Genomic DNA, 22,671 nt, shown 5'->3' on the forward strand with positions numbered 1-22,671 from the left:
ATGGATTTGGATTCAATCTTAGCTTCTGGTACTGCTTATACCTCCTCAATCTCAATTGAAGTTAAAACTCGAGGTGCTTCAAGTGTAGTTGGGATTGAAACTCCGGGTGGAGATTGTGGCCTTGTGGCTCTCCTTCTTCTGGGCATTACCTCAGGATTTGCAACCAATAGTTTCCCTTCTCCTCTCTGCAACTTTAACCTTGTAAGCATCACAAATTTTCAACCATTAAAACCCTACTTGCACAAAACTCAAGAAATCAAGAAAATAACCTTTGCTTTGATACCAACCTGATTTGTTGTTGAATGTTAGTTTTGTTGTGCTAATTTCAACTTTAGAATTAAAAATAATTCCTCATCATTTGCTTTATGTACATAGGTTTCCTTTACGGTGTTTGTGAATGTAATAGGTAAGTTTGTCAAGTTTTATGTCAAATTCATGAGAAAAATAGCATGTAAATAAAGTGTTTAATAACAACAAAAAAATATACAAAAACCCATCAAAATGAACTCTTAATACAACGTTTTGATGAAGGAGTTCATCCCTCCTGGGCTACATCTCCTTAGTCCATCTTCCATGGCTTGGGCCTCTATATTAGCTCAAAATGGAATAAAATGTTGTTTACAATGCTCTACTACTCATGAAACTTACTTCAATGTGCTCAGAACATCAAAATCATCTAGGTATGAGTTTTTCTTAACCCAAATTGGTCAAAAATTGCAAAAGTTATGGCCTCTTCAGTTTCTCCTAGGAATTCTCAACTAAAACTAGAGGAGCTCCAGTTAACTCCGCCAAATTTGGAGAAAATCCTGAATTTATTGAACCACCAAAAGTTCTGCCAACTTTTAATCCTGATTAGCACATTAAGTGCACGGATAGTGTAACTGATGACCTTAGGTTTCATGGTGTGGTCACATGCGAAGAGGGGGTTGGCCCGCAGGGCTGGCCCTCTCCTCCCCCAATCGCTACGGTTAAGCATAAAAAAGAGAAATCGTAACCATACTATTGTAAGAACGACTAGTGTGGTATAAAGATAAGGCTCTGAGCTTGTGCAAGGGAGGTCATGGGTTTGACTCTGCTGACCTACAATAAAAAAATTTCATTGCGTGCCGATGCCCAGGCCTTTGGGGAGGAACACGTGGTGGCCTTTGGGCTTGCCACATGTCTCCTTCTCATTGGTCCTCCTCCAACCAATCAAAAAATGCCATTTCACCAAACTATAGACCAACCAAATTGTGCCACTTGGAGTGACTTCACTGGTAGTTGACCAACCTTTGACCTGCACAGTCACCTGCCACGTCAGTAGTACGGACTGCTGACTATGTAGTGACTATACTTTTTTTGCAAAATTCCTCTATTTGGAAAAGCAGACAGAATGCCATATATTTCTCATACAAGATCCATTTTGAGTTAAATGAGTTGCGTTAGGATCGTATCATTGAGAGGGATGTGGATGTTCAGTGTTTGAGTGATTCTGAGCACTTTGATTTTTGAGCTAAATACTGATAACCTGATCAACATCTGTTGATGAATCTTGTTATAAATTGTTTCCATGGGGGTAAGGATAGGCTTGCAGTCTTCCATCTTGAATTTCTTGAGCATTTCCTTGATGCAATTCATTTGATATATGAATATTCGTTTATCCTGCTGAGATATCCAGATAATCGTTGGATTGTCTTGATCCACATTCACATAGAGATTGCTTGTCAATGCTTCCTTTCTTAAATCTGTAATACTTCAACTATTATTCTCACCCTAAACATGTAATGAAACTTCCATCTTGTTCAAACTACTTGTCTGTCAATCGTAGACTTGTGTCATATACTGTTGCATAGACTCCTCATATTAAAATTTCTATGAGTCGATAAGCTGAATTGTTCAGAATAGTGTGTCATTTAACGAACCGTCTTAAATTGAGTCACTAACCAAAGAATCTATTGATTCCTCACAATCCGTTACGAATCATGAAAGCATAACCGTTGAGACCTTATTGCCTTCTTGCTTTTCTTGCCCATCTTGTATGTGTTCATCCTGTACCTGTTTTCGTTTCCAAACCTTCTTATTCTTGTAGTCAAGCTTTTCATTCATGGTTGATTCCATATTGTACCTGTAGCTATGAGATATGTGTCCATAGTTATGACATTTGTAACATTTGATGTTATTCATAGAAGATTTTGTTTGGTGTCTATCTCGTGATCTTGTAAATTTGCTTCTAGGATTTTTCTGATAATAGTGTACCTGTATGGAACTTCACAATCCCTAGCCATATGTCCAAAATTGTTACATTTGTAACATTCGACATCATCTCTCAAATGATCAAATTTTTTCATATTATGCTGAGTTCTGGAATATTTAGTTTTGAAGGATCTCCTCGAATTATATTCATTCAAAACATACATGCGACATTCTGCAACTCTATGTCCAAACCTTCCACATGAATAAAAATGAGCATAAAAGATAGGTTGGTAATTGGGAGGAAATATTCTTCGAGGAATTGTCTTCCAAGGTTCTTCCTCTGAGTCTTGATCTCTTGATTTAGCTGAGAGATCTATATTCTTGATATATTTACATATCCATCTTCTTTAATTGTCATAGAAGGACTCAACTTCTTTTTAGATTTTTCTTTGTAACCAAGACTAGTCTTGTCACTATATGATCATTGGTTGTTGATGAGTTCGTCCAAAGCCTTTGAACTATTGGCATAGCCTTGAATATTTTTTCCACTTTTTACATCCTTTCATAGAGAAACTATTTCAGCTTCCAATACTTCTCTCTCTTTTGCTTTCCTTTATTTATTTCCTGAGTGATTCTTCAATTCGTTTGTATTCTTAAACCTTAATTTTAAGATTGAGGACCTGCTCCTTTTCAGTCTTCAATTCATCTTCAAGAGTGTTAACATGCTTTTTTCTGGCCTTGAACTCATTGATAACTCTAATTACTTCATTTCAAATTCGACTTCAGTCATTTCTTCTTCTTCGTCTCCTTCTTCATCAGGTGTCTCTTGTTTATTGTGCTTGGCCATAAATAATACTCTTCCATTGAATTATTCTTCATTAATATTGTCTTCTTCGGATGAGGAACTATCTTCTTTGCAGAAGAAACTTTTCTTAAATCATTTCTTCTTGCCTTGCTTGTTGAACATCTTAGGACTTTTCTTCCCTTTCGTAACACCCGCATTTTTGTGAGGATATTTGGCTGCAAAATGCCCAACCTCACCACAATAAAAATATATTAATGGAAGTTTACATTTGAATCTTCCCGTACCTGTTCTCATTTTCCACGTGAAGTAGGAAAATTCTTATGTGAGAATTCTTCTTCATCTTCTTCCTTATCCTCATCCTTACAATTGCAAGTTTTTTCTTTCGGAGTTTGCTTGTCCTTACTATTCTTCTTAGATGTGGAAAATTTTGTTTCTAGGTGAGATGTTTCATCCTCTTCTTCAATCCTCATTTCATATGCCATAAGAATTCCATGTAATTTATCTATGATAATATTGGTCATATTCGATCTATCTTCCAAGACAGATACCATAGGGTTAAATCTTGTTGACAACGTTTTGAAGATCTTTCATATAACAATTTTCGTTTCAATAGGTTCTCCCAAACCTTCCAATGTATTTGTTGTTTCATCAACATGCTGAAAGTATGCAACAATATCTTCATCTTCCCTCATTTTGAGTTGCTCAAATTTTTCCCTGAAAATCTGAAGCTTTGCTTCTTTCACCTTTGAGTCACTTACATATATATTTTCAAGCTTGCCCCATACCTCTTTAGTAGTTTTTCAACTCAATACCTTAAGATAAATAGATTTGATAAGCCCACTCATAATAAGATCTTTAGCCTTTGCATCATATACCATATTTTTCTTACCTTGTTCACCCTGGGTCTATGTGAATCCTTTGTCAACGATTTCCCATACTTCGTATCCTTGTGCTAGAAAATGAACCTGCATTCTTCCACTCCAAAGTGAACAGTTATTTCCATTAAACTAAGGAACACTATTCTTAGTATACTCCATGATATCCTTCTAGTTGTTAGACTTCTATTGAAGGAATAAAGCTCTGATACCAATTATTGGAAACACTTGGGGGGGGGGGGGGGGGGGGGGGGTGATTCGGTATTTCTTAGAAATTAGCACTTTTAAAAATTTTAAGAGCATTAGTTAATCTTCATTTATTATTAATGTTTATGCAGTAATAACAGTAAATAAAAGAACATAGTAGGCACACAAATTTTAGGTGGAAAACCCCCTCTGGGTCAAAAACCACAGAACACTTTTCTAATAAATTATTTAATCTTCAGCCCCAACTAAAATGAAAGCAACAACTTCCTAGAATTCTAGAAAATAATTCTTCTCCAACTCCCACTAGAAGGACGCTCCAATGCCCTGGTTTCTTTAGTAATCAACTGAATGGATGCCCCAACACCCAAGTGAGCCACAACTTGCACTAGCATCACCCTACCACCCTTAAGTGTCCACAAGCCCCAACCTATAGGCGAATTCATACACCTTCCTAGCACCTCCCTGCCACCCTATAATGACTGAAATAAGACAATATTGTGGATTCCCAAACCAGGCACATTAATCCACAATACAATAATATGTGCAATGATTTTCTTGTACTTGACCAAATACCCAATCACTCTATGACCTGCAACCCAACCATGACATCATCCCAACAATGCATCCTACACCTTCCAACACTGCCTCTTCGACTCTAGGTAGAATGAGTCTTTCACAAATGACTCTTTTACAATCTTTACAATGATGACTCTTTTACAACTTTACAATCATGACTCTTTTACAAACGACTCTTTTACAATGAGGACTCTTTTATAAATGACTTTTACAAATTTACAATGATGAATCTTGGCCTTAACAATACTTCACGATATCTGGATGGTTGTCATGTCTTCAAGGATGTCCCGCTGCAATGCTTCCTTTGATTTTATACTTCTTCTCTTGAATTCTTGCTTGATGTTGTACTGGAATCTTCTTCTACCTACATGCAAAATTTTCCCGACGAAATGAATCCAAAAAGAAAACAAAATACCCTTCAACTGACCTCTTCATGTAAAACACATGTAAGTGCATAATAATGAATAAATACAAATTAAAATTACAATGCATACCTAAAGTGTGATTGTGACTTTTGTTGTTGACTTGTTGCAACAGTAGAAAAAGACTCCCACTCTTGATATAGGCCTGGAATCTATGCAAGACTATATCCAAAGCTAACCTAAATATATATACAATAAAAATTGATGATGGACCTTAGACTTGTGATAAACCAAGTTCTAAGTACAACAACAAGGACCATTCTATCAATTATGACAAGACAAGTAAGATGAACCTACAACATCATATAGATTTAGCAAACTTGGTGTAGCATCAAATGTGTAGTATAAAGAGTAGGACATCTGAAATGTGGTATCAAAACTAACTGTGACATATAAAGACATAGAGATATAATCGAGACCCTTTATATACATACGTTGTCATGAAAAAACATATGTCAGAGATGATACTCAAAATTCAAATGTAAACACTAATCATACATACCTTGTTGTAGGAGACTTTCCCTTGATTGTTGTTGCGTGGTCCTTACTGCAGTGATCCTTGAATGTATGTTTTTTCTTGCCTTCTAGGAGCTCGATATTGAATCTGTTGTATCTATGTAATTTTAGATCTCTAGGGTTGGAAACATAATCCTCTGGTAGCCCTCTGATTCCTATTTCCAAACCCACAGGTCTGATCAAGATTGGATTGAAGAAAGAGTTATGCCCAATCTCCCACAATGACCTGATTATAGACTGGTTCAGCAGAGTGAACTTGTATGAAGTGTCAGGTGTCACTGTTGTGACCTCTGGCCATGAAAACCATCCCCAACAAAATATAGCTCGTCCTCTTTCTGTCACTATTTACGGAATTTGAATCCAATTCTCAAAGTGAAACTTATGATGATTTTCCCAACATCACTTGTTTGAGATGGAATTCGGGTGCCTGCACAAACCCTAAATTCCTCAAATCATATATCTGAAAACATAGCGAACCAAGATTTGAAATTTGGTCACAAAGGTGCATAAGGATTTCAGCTCAAATGGGTTTTGATTTTAGCTTCTGAAGCTTCACAGAACAAGTTTAGAGCTGAAATTCCACGACAACCTATTTGAAACCATAAAATCCCTAGTAGAGGAGGATACGAGGATCACTATTTATATGAATGCCTTGAGTTGAGAGGCTCCTCAACAACTGAACATTGGATGGATTTTAGGAGAAGAAAACATTGTTAATTATTGACTATTCAACTACCACAATCAATTGTGAGTGTCATGTCACAACCCCATAGGGTTTTATCCCACTAATTGGGGTTACTAACTTCAAACACGAGCATCTCTCAAACCGTGAAGAATTATGTGGCATGCCATATATCAATGGAAAAATATCGGCTAGTAGAATCCATCTAGAAGATCATTGACTCAAAATAGAGTAAGTTATCAAGTCAAAATTCCCATGCAAGATCAAGGTATCCCTTGGTGTTGCTTTGGTTGACATCAATGACAACCACTAATCAAAAAAACCCTGCAAGTCCCATAAATGACTAGATAACAACTACATCCTTGGGTATAGGCAAATTAACCATGGCCTTTAATTTATCAGGGTCCATTGCTAATCCCTCTTTCGAGATGATATGCCCTAGATACTAGATTCTAGTTTTATAGAATTCACACTTACTAAATTTTGCATATATTTTGTTTTCTCTTAAGGTTTGTAGCACCAACCTTAAGTGTTCCTTATGCTCCTCCTCATTCCTAGAATAGACCAGAATATTATCAATAAATACAAATGCAAACTTGTCCAAAATTTTTCTAAGCACACTTTTCATTAGACACATGAAGGTTGCAGGAGCATTAGTTAGGCCAAATAGTAACACTACAAACTCGTAGTGTCTGTATCGAGTCCTAAATGTTGTCTTATAAATATCTTCATTCTAGATTTTCAACTGATGTTATCCCATTCTCAAGTCAAGTTTTGAGAAAACGGTGGCTTCCCTTACCTAATCAAATAGATCATCAATGTGAGGTAGGGGATATTTATTTTTAATAGTCAGCTTGTTTAACTGATGATAGTCAATACACATCCTAAATGTACCATTCTTTTTCTTAACAAAGAGTACAGGTGCTCCCTAGGGTGACACACTAGGTCAAATATATCCTTTATCTAGCAGCTCTTGTAGCTACATATTCAGTTCCATTAATTCTAGTGGGCTCATCCTATAGGGTTCTCTAGACACCGGGGCTGCACCTAGTACAAAGTCTATGGTGAAGTCTATATCTCGATGGGGTTGTAAACTGGGAATCTCATCAAGACAGACATCTAAAAATTCATTAATAGCCAAAACATCATTTGCTTCCAATTCTTTATTTTTTTCTTCAGATTCTTCTACCTGAACCATAAATATTTGGCATCCCTTCTAGCCACTTGCCTTCATTTGTAGAGCAGTAATTCTAGGCACTCCCCTTGAATGATGCGAGTATGTCCATTCGGGCTTACACAAGTTACAGTTTTTTCTAGGCTGATTATGAGTGCTTCTAGTCACTCCAACCAATCCATTCCAATTAATATGTCATAAGACCCAAGGGGAAGTACATTTAAGTCTATTGTGGTAAGGTATCCATTTAGATTTAATTGACATTGTTTCACCTAGCTAGTGACTCTTCTCTTGGTACTAGTGGCCAATTGTACCAACCAAGTTGTTTTTTATTTTTCTGTTTTTAATTTATATTTTTCTACTATTTGTGGTCCAACATAGCTTAGACTAGCTCCTGGGTCAATTAAGATAGAGACAGGGTGATTGGCAAGAGTACCTTCTAGCTTAATCATTGCAGACTGATGTTCTTCTTGTCTATCCTTTAGGGATGCGCTTATCCTTGGAATGCTCCTAGCCATGTCATTTACTATAGTAGCCTCATGAATAGTTTGTATATTCTGCACAGACCTGGGATTATGTGGGAAATCTCTTAGTAAATGAGGCTCACCACATCCCCAACATTTTAATGATCCCTTCTCTCTATCCCCATTACCTTTCCTAACATTTAAATCAATGATTTTTAACCCTGAGAAGTTGCTTGTTGATTTTCATTCACTTTGTCAAACCTTTTCTGTTGATGATTCCCACCAAAATTCTTAAGGTATCCGGGTTCTAGTCATCTTCCTCCAATTTTAACCTTGTTCTTCTCCTTATTTGGCCAAGTCATGGGTCCTTCCCCTTTTATTTTAAACTATTTGTAGCATAACCTTCCATTTCTAACCACCTCATCCATGGCTTTTGGGTTGTCAAACTCAATCTTCTCCTTGTACACTGTAGGCAAACAATTCATGAACCTTTGCACTTTAGCTTTTTCCTCCTTGAGATATGGGACATATCTTAATAAGTTAGTGAATTTGGATACAAACTCATCTATGGTGAGTTGTCCCAGCCTCAGCTCATGAAACTCTTTGGTGCAATCATCATAGTATCACTCACTTAAGTAGCGATTCTTGAAGTGTTTACAAAAATCCTCCCACAATATTATTTTCTCCTCCAGTCCTTGTACATTCTTTTCCTCTTCCCACCATAAGGAAACTTTTCCTTGCAGTTGATAAACAACTAACCTGGCTTTCAGGTTACTCTCATAATCGTAAACTTGAAAATAATTAGTCATGTTTAATAACTAGGCCTCTGCGTCATCCTCCTTTTCCCCATTGAAAGTGGGGGGATTGATCTTCTAAAATTCTCCTTGAAGTTCTAGCTACCTTTTCCACTTAGACTTCTAGAAATAAGTTTTATCTGATTCCCCTTCACTCTCAGATTTTTCAGGTTCCATCTTTTCTCCTTTCATTATTTCTTGTTCCTTTGTTTTCTGACTTGAATTCTCTATCAAATTTCTTATCATCCCCTCTTGCTTCTCGCTGGCACATATCGATCGTTCATTACTATCCCTTAAATGTACCAAATACCATTGCATATTTTGTATAGCCTCCATGAATTGATTGCAGTTGGAGTGGCTCCTTCCTCCAGTTCTACATAAAACCCATCTCTTGCAGGGATAGTAGCTTTATCCTCAATCATCCTGCTGAGTATACCCCTTAACTTAATCATACTACAATTCACATGGTGCAATAAATGATTTGTTGTTTTATTGTACTTTTCCTATGTGTATAATTTTCTATTATGGTGGTTTGTTAAGGCCTAGTGAAGCACATGGGCTTTGATACCATTTGTCATATCTCCCTTCCACACACTACATAAAAAAAAAATTCATTTATACATATGTATTTCGAAGAATTATTTGTTGCCAGGTTCTTCTTAATTGCATGCATTATGTACGTTGTTGATATTACCATTTTATATGTGTATGCACCATCACTAAGGAATATTTGAGCTTTATGACTAAGGGGTTTATGTTAACATTGGATAACTAATATTTAAATTGGGGCTTTGCATAACATTATGCCCCTTCTTCTAGCTAGACATCAAAGTTTACCAAAGGTTACAAAGAGTTATTTTCAAAAGGTTTTTTTTGTATAACTATGCTTTACCAAAGGTTGAACTCTGAGTTTGTATATTTAATGATATCAAGGGCACATACTATGCGACCTAGGTGGTGGAGGATGGAAAATAGTTAATGTTTGTTCCTAAACCCTTAGATTCCATAGTCATAAGGGTTGAGTGAATGCACCTATGCATCTACCAATGCTCTGATGCCACATCATAGGGTTCATGTGGATGGTGAGGTGGCCCTAGCTTCACTTAACCAATTTGGAGTCATGATCAACAACCACGATCGAGGGTTGAGATCTGATGGTGAATGTTAATATGACAATCCTAAAACCCTAAGCGAAGTTCTTCCTCACATTTCCAGTTTCATTGGTGTTACGTCGCGCTCTAAGGGGATGGACCTACATGTCTGGTCTGAACACTTAGGTGGCATATCTACCCTCTTGTTGCCTCTGAAACCTCGCATGCAACCGGTAGGAGTCCTTCCACCTTTCGTCCCGCTCTCTAGTACCGTGTGCTAGCTGTCTGCTCAGAAATAGAAAGTGTTACCTCAGTTTTTTGTTCCATAATTTTACAATTTCTCCCAAGTCGATCTTTGTAGGGGATTTCATCATTTCTTTGGCTGTGTTCTCTCATGGTGACATAAATTCTAACTAAGTGCTTGGTTTAAGGTAATTGGGGTTTTTATTTTGCTTTCACCTTGATGGATTTCACTTGATGGGTTTTTCTTATTGTTTTACCTACAAATTTTCCTCCAGCTAATGATTCAATTAACCTTATGACAGAGTTGGAGGTTCAAATACTCCTTTACTTATGGTGTTTGAATCTATGGTTCCTTTAGCAGAACGCTCTACCCAAGCTCTCAACATGGGATCAGTACACACATATGAAACTTACATGTATCTTACCTAGCTCCTCTGAGGGTGTATGGAAAATGATTTATGGTAATGTGACTGAACTCCTGCTAATATGTGTTCCTCTTTATCCCTATGGGTGCTGGTGTCGGTATATGGATTCCCCTCAGTGTTCTCCCTACAATTTGTAGTTAACTATAATTTTAGTTTCTTCTTGTTTCCTTTGTGTATACTCTGTTGTTTGATTTTTCTCTTGGGTTTCTACTTTCTTGGGCCATGTTTCTGCTGTTGTTGGTACCCACTGCTTTTAGGTATCAAAACCCTCTCAGATTTGGGTTCAAGGTCCTCATTCTCGGCTACATTTGTCTTCCTAACTCATCACTGCACTGGTATCTTTTCCCAGGTCTATTAGCTTCCTATTCTGGTGGTTTTTTGTTGTTGCTTGTCCATAAGATCTCCTTTGCTCTTCCTCGTTGTTTCCCATTTTCCTTCCACTTCACTGTGGAAGCCTTGATGGCTTGAGACTTTATATGGCCTCGATGGTCTATGGCTGTTAGGCCGATAGGCCTTCCTTTGAAAGGGACTTTCGTCGTCCCTTTGTTTCTCAGGCTAACACGTGTCGTCGAGAATAGAGCGGGCATAACCATAGAGTTCTGAAAGCGAGCGGTCATACTCCTCGTGTATTCATGGATATTCATGAAGGCGGTTCTGCGGCTATTAATTTCAGTTGGAGTTTGAGAGAGTTTCATGGAGAATCAAGCTCGTCAGAGTCCATCTGTCGTCACGGTCTTCAACGTGGACAGGACGGAGCGAGACACAGTGACGAAGCTGGTACACCAATGGGAGTCGATCACGCCCGCATTGGAGGAGGATCTGTATTGGGTACCCAATTAAAAGGGGGGCAAACGGATGTTCAGCTGATCTTCAATGGAATGTATCTGGGACCCCTCCATGAACTCCTCGACATAGTGTGAATAAGAGCTTTCCGGAAATGGGCATGGTCAGCAGCGACTGTAAAGAGACGAGCTGGATAGGCTCCATATCCTACACTGCATACACAAACAGGGCCGAGTTATGCAACAGATACGATTCCAACAAAGGTTACTTCAAAGGGAAATCGGATTTCATCAAAAGCCCTATTCCGCCATCAGCATGGCATGGAGCATGGAAATTCCTGGAAGAGCTGCCTAGAAATTCTTATGTTCTTCTCGATCCTCTTGGGGGTATAATGGATCAAATACCGCCCTCTGCGATACCGTTCCCTCATCGAGCAGGGAATTTGCACTCGATACAGTATCAAATCACGTGGAATGATCCGAGCGAAGATGCACAGTCAATTGCTTGGATTCAAAGGTTATACCAGTATATGGCTCCTTATGTTTCCAACTCTCCCAGAGCAGCTTATGTGAACTATCTGGATCTTGATTTGGGTGTAGCTCCCAATGGGACGGCCACCGTTGAAGAAGGGAGGTTACAGGGTGAGAAATATTTCGTGAATCACTATGATAGACTTGTGAAGGTAAAGAGTACCATTGATCCTAACATTATTTTCAGAAATTCTCAGAGCATTCCTGTCAAAAAGTGAGAGCCGAGACGACTCGGCGCGTAGTGTGTCTGAATATCGACCGTGCTAATCTAAACGCTTATGGGCTTCTAATAAAATATTTATGAAAGGTCATCGTCTCTCTCAGTCCTGTTTAATTTTCAAGCTCTCTCAGTCCTGTTTAATTTTCACTGCTTGTATTCTCAAAAGCCCGGGTACATTTCCTATACCTACCGAGACCTCGCCTATGACTATCCCGATATCTTTGATGATACCTACCGAGACCTATTTCACTATTCTACTGTGAGATTGTCCTGAGACTTACGGGAACTCTATGGTTATCCCCGGACCTGCGTTATCCCAATACGTATCTTGTTAACTGGGATCTCTCTTGGTAATCGAAAAATATAACGATTTAAACCCCAAATGATGATGACCATGATGAGGTGTGTAACTAACAGGTACCCAGATGCGCCTGGAATTTGGACCGAGGAGCAGGTGCAAGCCTGGAAACCCATTGTCAATGGCGTCCATGAGAAAGGGGGCATTTTCTTCTGTCAGATTTGGCACACTGGAAGGGCTTCCCATGTGGGTAAGTATCTATGCTCTGCATTACATTGCTATCCATTAATTCCTTTCATGTACCCACTTGACAGATCTGTGTGGAGTGAGTTCTGTTGATTTGTTTCCAAAGCATGATTCCCACTATATTAATAATAGCACTGTATGTTGGGGTTCATTTGGCCATGGCATCTCATAATGAAAATTGGGTAGCGACAACTCTTAATTCTTGCCCTAATAAATTTGCATTAGATCAGTTTTTTTGAACAATTGCTGTCAGTTTCGTTGAATAGAAATGGCTGAGTGGGTCTATGAAATGCAGATTATCAACCCAATGGCCAGGCTCCCATTTCATCAACAGATAGAAAAATATCGGGACAGATTTTGTTACCCAACGGCAAAGATGTTGCAAATTATTCCACTCCTCGAGCTCTAAAAACAGAGGAGATTCCTCGGATTATTAATGACTTTCGTCTTGCTACCAGAAATGCTATTAAAGAAGGTGAATGTTCTTTAATAAATCGCAAATTTGGAATTTAGATATTTGCACACATAGTACACAGGCTGTAGGAAAAATCTTTACCCAAGAAAGAATTCGAATATTTTCTTAATAGGTCACAGGGCTGTTTTCTTCCTCGGAAGGCAAATAAATAGGGAAGTGTGGTATTTTTCCATTCATAGTTTTGATGACATTATGGCAGGTTTTGATGGTGTGGAAATTCATGGTGCTCATGGATACCTTCTTGATCAATTTATGAAAGACAGCATTAATAACAGAGCAGATCAGTATGGTGGGACACTTGAGAACCGGTGCAGGTTTCCTCTGGAGGTTGTTGAAGCAGTGGCAAATGAAATTGGAGCAGAGCGAGTGGGAATACGGCTCTCTCCATTTGCACAATATCTAGAATCCAGTGACTAAGATCCTGAGGCGCTGGTGCTTTACATGGCCGAAGCCTTAAATAAATACAATATCCTGTATGCCCACTATGTAGAGCCCAGACTGGTAACTTCATTTGAACCTGTTGCAACAAACAAGAGTCTGCTTCCAATGAGGAAGGCGTTCAAGGGGTCATTCTTGGTTGCAGGGGGTTATGACAGAGAAGATGGAAATGCAGCAATTGCAAGCAGCAAGGCTGATCTTGTAGTTTACGGTCGAATTTTTCTGGCCAACCCAGATTTGCCTAGAAGATTCGAGTTAAATGCCCCTCTCAACAAATACAACAGGAACACTTTTTACATACCTGATCCTGTAGTTGGCTACACAGACTATCCATTCCTGGAGTGAACTGTCCATGGATATAAACTTCAATCACATCCTCCAAAAGAAACCCCACCCTCATTGCTATTATTTAGGTTAGAGAGGGGCTCTTCAATACAATTCTGAAAACCCATCTGTATTTTCAGTACTGGTTTCCTTCTCATTCATGTGGTATATTGATATCTACCTTCAGTAGTTATTTCTAGATGAAGATATTTAGCTATTGTACTTTTATTATTTTAAATAAATATTTTTGATACAAAATTTGTAAGTGTTTATTATTTGTTTCTTTCATATTGAAATCTATATTGAGTAATGTTGTTCTAATATGGAGGGTTTTTAGTTATTGTTTTTTTTCAAATAAATTAGGTTGATATAAAATTTTCCAGTAGTTGTTGCAAACTTTTCATCTCAAAATCAAAATGTGAATATCTAATAAGCATCAAATTCAAATTATACAGGGAGAGATTTAAATCAAAATGTGAATATCCAGTAAACATCAAATTCAAATTATACCTGGATAGATTTGAATAGCTATATACTTTATCCATTAAAAAAATCATATAAATAATATTAGTACCAAACTCTGTTGTTTTGTTCTCGTTTTGTTAAGATCTATTTATGCAATTCATGGAATTACAGTGTTTAAATTTCTCTTCATAATTTACAGTGGTTATATTCTCCACAGAGTTTTGTATGGCTGTGAATGTAATCAGTAAATAGGTTGGGCGTTTTCCTTTTCCTTGTAGTATACATATATGCATTTTGGTATTTTATGGCTAAACACTTGGTTTGAAATAGTTCTGCAACCAAATCTTGCATGTACGGCATGTAAATAATTCCATTTCTGAAATCACAAAGGAATCTTGTCTGTGCAACGAATATGCATACAGTTTTTAGACTAGATCAAGAGCCTACTACAGACCAATACCCTACTTTTACGTTCTACCATTTTAGTTTACACACGCATTAATCAAATCAGCTGAAGTATTCCCTCTGGCATTGGACAATTGTGGACTCTCAACAAGTTTCTGACCAGTCACAACAATATATCAGGGACTATCCTAGTGGAACTTACTAGCTTATCCTCACTGTCGTGGCTTTCTATTTATCACAATATGTTGCATGGGGAGCTTCCAAGAACGATAATATCATGGAAAGGTCTTTCTCAGCTTAACCTTGCCAACAACAAGATCACATGATCAATTACTGCGTCACTTGGGTTGTTGCCTGTTCTTAACAGCCTTAACCTCTCAAACAATTTGCTTTCAGGGGAAATACCCCTTGAATTAGATAACCTCAAGTTGAGCTTTCTTAATGTGTCTGGCAACCACTTGTCTGGCTCTGTCCCTGTTGGTTACAATAATCTGGCATATAGACATAGGGTATTGATTTCGGTTATTGTTGTGGCCATAGTAGTCTGCTTGATTGGTATAGGTTTCCTCCATAAGAGACACAAGATTTTCGTGCAGGTTAACACAAGTACAGAGTCTTGGAAACTCACATCCTTTCACATGGTTGACTTTGAAGTGTCAGACATTCTAAATGGATTGACAGAGTATCATGTTATTGGAAGTGGACATGCTGGCAAAGTCTACAAGGTGGCACTGGAAAATGGTAATATTGTTGCTGTGAAAAGGATCTGGAATAACGAGAACCCACGATCTGTCCAAGAAAAGAGATTTCAAGAAGAGATAGAGCTTCTAGGAAAGATTAGGCATACCAACATTGTAAAGCTGCTTTGCTGCATCTCTAGTTCGGATTCTAAGTTGTTAGGCAAGGAATTGATTGTGGTGGACAGGTAAAAAAGAATAAACAGAGGGTTTTTATTTCCCTTTTTGAGGCTAGATCTTCAAGGTAGAGATGTTCAGTGCTGGGCTTCTCATGTCCATTTATACTTATTGCTCCTCTGTTCTAAAGAGATGATCAACTATTTGGTGAGTGATCCTTCGGGCATCTGTAACTTTGTAATGTCTATCAAACTGCTTGAGGCGAACCTGGGACCTCTCTATGGCAGATCTCTGCACTATTGATGTGGACTAAGAGGAGAATATATGCAGGAAAACCCATCGTTTGCTTGACTGGCTGTAACTGTCAAAATGTGATATGATGGGTATCTACAATTTGTACAGTAAATAATGTTCTCAACGTGCATGCATGCAGGCCTAATCTGGAAAATGTCAAAGATCTATTACGTTCCAGCCATGTAAATAAATAGAAAGGATCTTTTATTGATTGAAGGATCAGTTCTCTGGTTTGAGTTTGACATGTTTTGGCCTTTGTGTCTGTGAAATGCATCTGGTGCTTTTACGTTCGGTGGGGGATGAAAGGATATGTGTAGCATTGTAAATAGGTAGATCATATAGCAAATTATGTACAGAATGATCAGTTTTCTTGCTGAATTTAACATGCTTTTAGCCATTTTGTTTCTGAAACCAAAATGATTATTGCATTAAGGGCACTGGTTTTGTTACTGGTAAGCTCAGTATTGTTATCCCAACATGGGATTATTGGTGTGTATGTTCACTACAATACAACAGCTGGGCCTGTGGAAGGCAAGCTTAATGTGCATTTGGTCCCCCATACACACGACGACGTGGGGTGGCTTAAGACTGTTGATCAGTACTACGTAGGCTCCAATGACAGTCTTCAGGTCTTATTAATTCCTCTATTCAAATATCAAGCCTTATTCTACATTAAAACAGTTTGTTGTAATGCATCTGAATGAAATGTATCTACCATGAACTGTGAATCATATCTGCAACCGGCACAACCTACCTGTGTGAGGAACATATTGGATTCTTTGGTCTACTCATTGCAAGAAGATCCAAACCGTAAATTCGTTTATGTAGAACAAATATGTTTTCTTACCAAATAGATCATCAACGTCCTGATGAATAATGGAGAGTATATATGTATACTGAAATGATTTATAACTGAGTTTGCAGCACCCAATCTCTTCAAGTTGATATATCTGACCCGTAGTGCTTTGAATTCAAAAGAGGAAAAATTGAACAGCTAAAACTTCTCTCAAGCTGAATGGACCAATTGTTTCTCTTGGTTTTCAGAACAAAAATATGCCAATCAATCTTATCACCCTTCACCCACTACTATTTGTCAACTCATTCATTTGATCCCCAAAAAAAATTCTTTTCCTATGTGAAGGAGAGAAAAAGACACCCCTGTACTATGCAGCAATCCAGACCCAAAATGTTTTGGCAAGTTTGCAAATCCACATAACATGCCTAACCGTTATGCATCTCCCAGGAAACTACACAACGTGCATTTGTAAGGTCAGTGCTACATAGTCTATCTTTTGCTGCTGAACCCATACGAAGATTGAACCACCTAAACATTCTAATCTCAAAATACATGGATGGATAGATACCTTGAGGCTTCAGGGCTCCTCAACCACCTTGTTTCGGTATCCTGAATGTTCCATTCTTGTCAAGGTGATCTGCATATTCTCTATCCAATAATGAAGGGAAATATTTACTTCCAAGAGCACAGTGTTGCTATGCAGATAGACTCTAGATTCACTAAAGAGTTTAGGTAAAAGAAGTGAGGTGATGAGATGGGATTTGTACTCAGTTCCAATCTAATTTCATTAAAAAATTTAGGGACAGTAAATAGGGTGATGGGACTTATATTAATTTACAAATTGAGGTTTCTCAATGGCCATGCCTTAGAGTAAACTTGTAACCCATGTATTGAATCTAAACAGTGGATTGAATGCAGTGAACATAAACAAATAACCTGGTTCTGGATAGTCTGATCTGGTTCTAGACAGTGTATTGAATGCATTGAACACAAACAAATACCCTGAAAGAACCTCGTTCCAGAGTATGATCTGGTTCTAGACAGTGTATAGAATGCATTGAACATAAACTATTAACCTGAAGTAACCTGGTTTGATGTCTATGCTCATCATGATAGTGCAAGGATGCATAGATGTGTACACTTAAATAGTTAGTTTGATACATATGTTAAACATGGTAATGCAAGGATGCACATCTTCAATTAGTTGGTTGAACTCTGCTTTAACTGTAAACCTAGATGAATCTATTTCGGTATGAACTAAATCCATATTCAATCGACTCTCAAACTAATTCTGTATGAACTTTACTTGAGATTGTTGAACTTCTACGGCTACTTTTATCATTCATGAGCATCACATCACCTCACTGCCTGCCATATGACATTCATGTGAATAGTAAACCATCAAAGGACACACCAGCGGGTAGGACAAGAGGATTAAGTACATTGAATGGGAATGGATAACTAGGTTTCATATTTATGTGAAGCATTATAATGCAAGGATGTATATTTTAAGAGGTTTAAATACATTGAATATAGGTATAAGAATACAATAAGTATTGGTTTAAGAATATTATAATTTGACTTTCTAATCACACTATTCAATTACGGGGCCTACCTTATTTCCATCTGGTTATGGTTACCGAGATACACACAATAGTAAATGTTGACATAAACCAAGTAAATTATATTACGGGGCCTACCTTATCTCCATCTGGTTATAGTTACCGAGATGAGAGAATGAGTTAAAAACATGGATCGATGGGAATGACTGTCAGTTGAGAGGAAATAAGACTTGCAGGCACCACTTGTGGTGCAAAGGCCTGAGAGCAATAAATGCCACCAGGACAACTGCGGTTAAACAATATACATAAATTAAACGTTCCAAGATACATAAAGCAATAGATACAGAGAACTTTCCAATACGCAGAGGCACTGAGACACATAAACCAGATGTCCTTGGATACATTATTAAAAAAGAAAAAAGTTCAAGGAAACTTTTTGAATAGACTGAGACAAAATGGGCAACTCTTATCAGAAAGGGAACAAAAACTTCCACATTCCCTCTTCCAGTCGCAAGCCAATGGGTAGACAACAATCAGAAATGGATTCCCCTATGAAATCAACTGCAAATTAGCTCCAAATCAGTTTCAACAAAGGACGAGGTTATTTATTCACCAAATCGTAATAAAATATTCAAATGTCAATGAGGACTATCAAGTCAGTAAGCCAACTTCGCTCATTTTCTCGCCAAGCCAAGTCGAACTCAAAGGACTCTGAGTTAATCAACCAAGTTATGCAACACTGTTCACAATTGCTTGCTAACCTTCGTCCTTTATTGTAGTCCCAAATGGCAAGATTCCTTCTACATTAAACAACAAAAACATGTCAGCATTTTAGCCTTTCGTCACATTCACATACTTGAGTTTTATATCATTTGGATGTTCAGCTTTGGAAGATGCTCCAGACACTCATAATGGGTTGCACACTGCTATTAATCTGTATTCTAATACTCTCAATTGCTTAGAAATTTGCAGATATGGACAAAAATCCAAATGATAAGAAGCCATATTTTGGTTTTTTTATCCAAGTTGAAAGATATTGTATGAAATCATGACACATGGTTCTTTTTGTTTTCGGCTCATCCACATAGTTAACCAGGTATCCCATGGAGTTGCAAATTTGTATTTTCCAGATTCATTTGTCCTTTGCAAATTTCTCTTATCTATTGCTATTTACAATTTAAAAAAAAAAAAAAAACTCTTGGGAGTTGAAAGTAAGGGCTTCTGTATTTCCAAATATTAAAGTTTTCAATTTTAAATTGTTAATGGTTTCCTTCTATATAAAATTATAATGATAGTGATCTCTGAACATCCTTCTTGGTCAAGTCATGTTAAGGTTACTTTTATGATATTTATTAAGTTCATTTTGATAGATCCTTGTAATGTGTTTGGAACTCTATCCTTGGGGAATGGAACATGAACTCTGTAAGGGCCATTTCAACTTTAGTGGGTTACTCTCAAATTTCTGTATCTTATTTGCTCTTCAACTAAAAATATGATTCCAATATATGAAGTTAAAGCTCCTGGATTTAAATTTTCAAAATATGATTCCAACTTCCAAGAAATGAAATTGAAGCTCCTAGAATACAATTTTCTTTGGAGCCCAACTGCATGCTACTATCACTAGAATAACATTCGCACATAATTTTTTTCCAACATGTTGTATATTGTTTCCACCCAGATGTAGAAATCCCAAAGACTCACCCCAAGTCCAAGGCGAAGATGTGATAAGGAAAAACTCTCCCCAAAACAACAACAATGTGAAAACCAATTGTCTCTGTAATCACGCACACATGTAGTAATAGGTCACATTTTTGGAGTTGATTGGGTTTATCTTTTATGTTTTTAGTTATGTTTTTTTGTTGGGATTTTGGAATCAACTAAGTGGGCTTTTTGTCCCTTATTTCGCTGTCTTTTAATAGACTTCTATGGACCCTTTCTGAGGCTACATGCACAGGTCCTAGAGGTCATATTTACCCTACTTCCTTGCAAGGGTTTGGCCTTCAAAGAATACAAGGGAAAGTTGAGGCATCCATTTGCACAAGACTATTTTTTGGTTCATCTATAGACGAGGCGAAGTTTCCTTGCAAATTGTTGAGGTTGATATGAGGCTATCGTGGGTTTATATAAGGCTAAATGAGTAGTAAATATATTAATTTTAAAATCAATTACTTATTAAAAAAAATATTTTATATACAAGTTGGTTATATAAGCAATTGCATTACTTATTTTAAGAAGATTTTCCAAAATACTTTGAAAAATAGAATATATGAATTTAAAATGAGTTTCAAAATTTTAATAATATTAATTTTCATAATTAATTAAATTATTTTTATTAAATGAATTTTATTAAAAATAATAATAATAATGTTTAGGAAAAGCATCTTACAATTAGTTAATGTTTTAGTTGTAGTGTCAACCAGCAATGTAAGTGATTTGTTTTAATATTTGCAAATCACAAATTTCTCTGCTTTTCATTTACCATGTAAAACGCTGTAATTTACTTTTTATTTAAAAAAATAAAGTGTGTTGCCAATAATCTATTGAGTTTTAAGTATGAACGCGTTCTAGACTTAATATATTGATATGAATGGTTTGGTTTTGGTTTTGTTCTTTTAGACTTAATATATTGATATGAATGGTTTGGTTTTGGTTTTGTTCTTTTAATATCAAATCGTGGTTATTTCCTTGGTCACTAGTGAGCTTTATATATGCTTGACTATCTATAGAAGTGTCTTCCTTTTAATAATCCTATCAGCCTCTCTTTGCACCTTTTGGGACAATTGCTAGTTGTATTTATTTCTGGATATAAAGTAATGTTTGCGGGTTTTTTCCCGTAGTTGTTCATGTAGTCTCCTATTACTCAATTGATTCACTGCGAACTATGTCGAGTGAACCGGAGGATGTATATTTTTATTATGGAAGCCCAATATGAGGTTTTTGGCATTTCATTCAAGGTCATTGAATTTAGTTTTTTTTTTCTTTTATAAAATCTTGTATACTGCAACCATGCTCCAAGGTTGTAATGGTTTGATATACAAATATAGAACCATGTGAATTTCTCTATGCAAATATCATTGTTGGGTTATGATGGTTTTTCCAAATAGTCATAGTTCCTTGTGTTGTGTCATCATTATGTGCGATATTTGAGTGAAATTTATTAACTTCTTGTTACTGGGAAAAAGTAGTATTGTGTTTGTTTACTACTCTAGCAATTTTTGTATATCTCTACCTATTTAATTAATCTGTATACTGATATAATTTCTTGATTTTATTCTTTAGATACATATGTGTACTTGTTAACATCCTGGGTATTCATTGTATGGATGGTTCGGGTTCGACCTCATGTTAACTGCTAATTATGAAATGCTTACACACTTATTAGAGGACTATAACTGCCAGTGTGTAGTGTTAATATTTAAGAGCCCTCTTAGAATTCCTAACTGAGCAACTATGAAGTGAGAGGGATGCCCCACTCTTTTGGTCAATGTCTTGGCCTTGTATCTAAGTCTTCTCTTCATGTTATATTTCTTCTTGTTTTATAGTTATAGACTTTCAAAAACTGATATTCCATTTGTAGTCTACCCTTGTACATAACTCAATTTTTCTTTGGCATACTTATTTTCTATTAGGGAACTGTTTTTGCATTAGTTATTTAAGGTTTTCATCTATTTGACCTATCAATGCCTTTCCTGATCATATACGTGTATTCATTATCTATATGCAAAAGGATAAGAAAAGTCTAGCAATATTGTAAATGTTGTGTTTCTCTGTTATTCATTTCCGTTCATATTGCAGTGATTAAAGGTTAATTTTCTATTATTCCTTTCTATTTGTAATGTAATGCATATGCTACTCATGTTTAGCACATAATTTAACTATAAAAGTCAATAAAATGCACATTTTTTTTCATTCTGCAATACACCATTTCTCTATTGTACATGCTATAGAAGGTATATCTAATTCATCATTACTATACTTAATATACTCAGTATAATCTTGACCTTAACACCACACACTAGGATTTACATAAAAATATTGTACTCTTCTTACATTATAAGCATTCACCAATACAAACATCATTACATTATGTTTAAGTATTAATCTAGGAAAAAATAATCATTTCATAGCCAAAAACAACCGTAGTTATCAAAAGTAATGTAAATCATAACCTAAACAAAAACTTTGTGGTCAGAAAACACTTACAGATCGAGCACTGTCATCCTCCCAACCATAGAACTGCTCTTCTTCAGTTCACCCGCATGCAAAGATTCATTTTTCTGCCAGGAGATCAACAACCTCATTGATCCTTGGAATAGGCATTTTATGCCTTCTTTCCATGTGTGATTTTTCCCTAAAGTGGCATCACGCTTTTTAGGGTTTTTATTCTTTATTTTTAGCCAAAAGCTCATTTTTTTTACCTTTAGTGACAGTTTATGCTAATTTAAAATTAGCATTTATCTCCAGCTAAGTTCTTAATGGATCTTTATCTCCAAGTTTACCCATAATTGTTTCTAGAATTCTTATCATGGAAAACC

At 36.7% G+C, this 22,671-nt stretch overlaps 2 pseudogenes across 1 annotated transcript; both read left to right on the forward strand.

Moving 5' to 3' along the window:
- On the forward strand, window positions 1–12,497 carry LOC149160784 (berberine bridge enzyme-like D-2 pseudogene; annotated as a pseudogene).
- On the forward strand, window positions 12,213–14,032 carry LOC149160785 (12-oxophytodienoate reductase 1-like; annotated as a pseudogene). Its single transcript, XR_016261812.1, has 3 exons — window positions 12,213–12,527; window positions 12,819–13,019; window positions 13,156–14,032. The product of XR_016261812.1 is annotated as a 12-oxophytodienoate reductase 1-like (transcript).
- The last annotated feature ends 8,639 nt before the right edge of the window (window positions 14,033–22,671 follow it).

Source organism: Pinus tabuliformis, chromosome 5_2 (genome assembly GCF_031772625.1).
Source record: "Pinus tabuliformis cultivar Carrire ecotype Pingquan chromosome 5_2, CPIR1, whole genome shotgun sequence".
NCBI classification, from domain to species: domain Eukaryota; kingdom Viridiplantae; phylum Streptophyta; class Pinopsida; order Pinales; family Pinaceae; genus Pinus; species Pinus tabuliformis.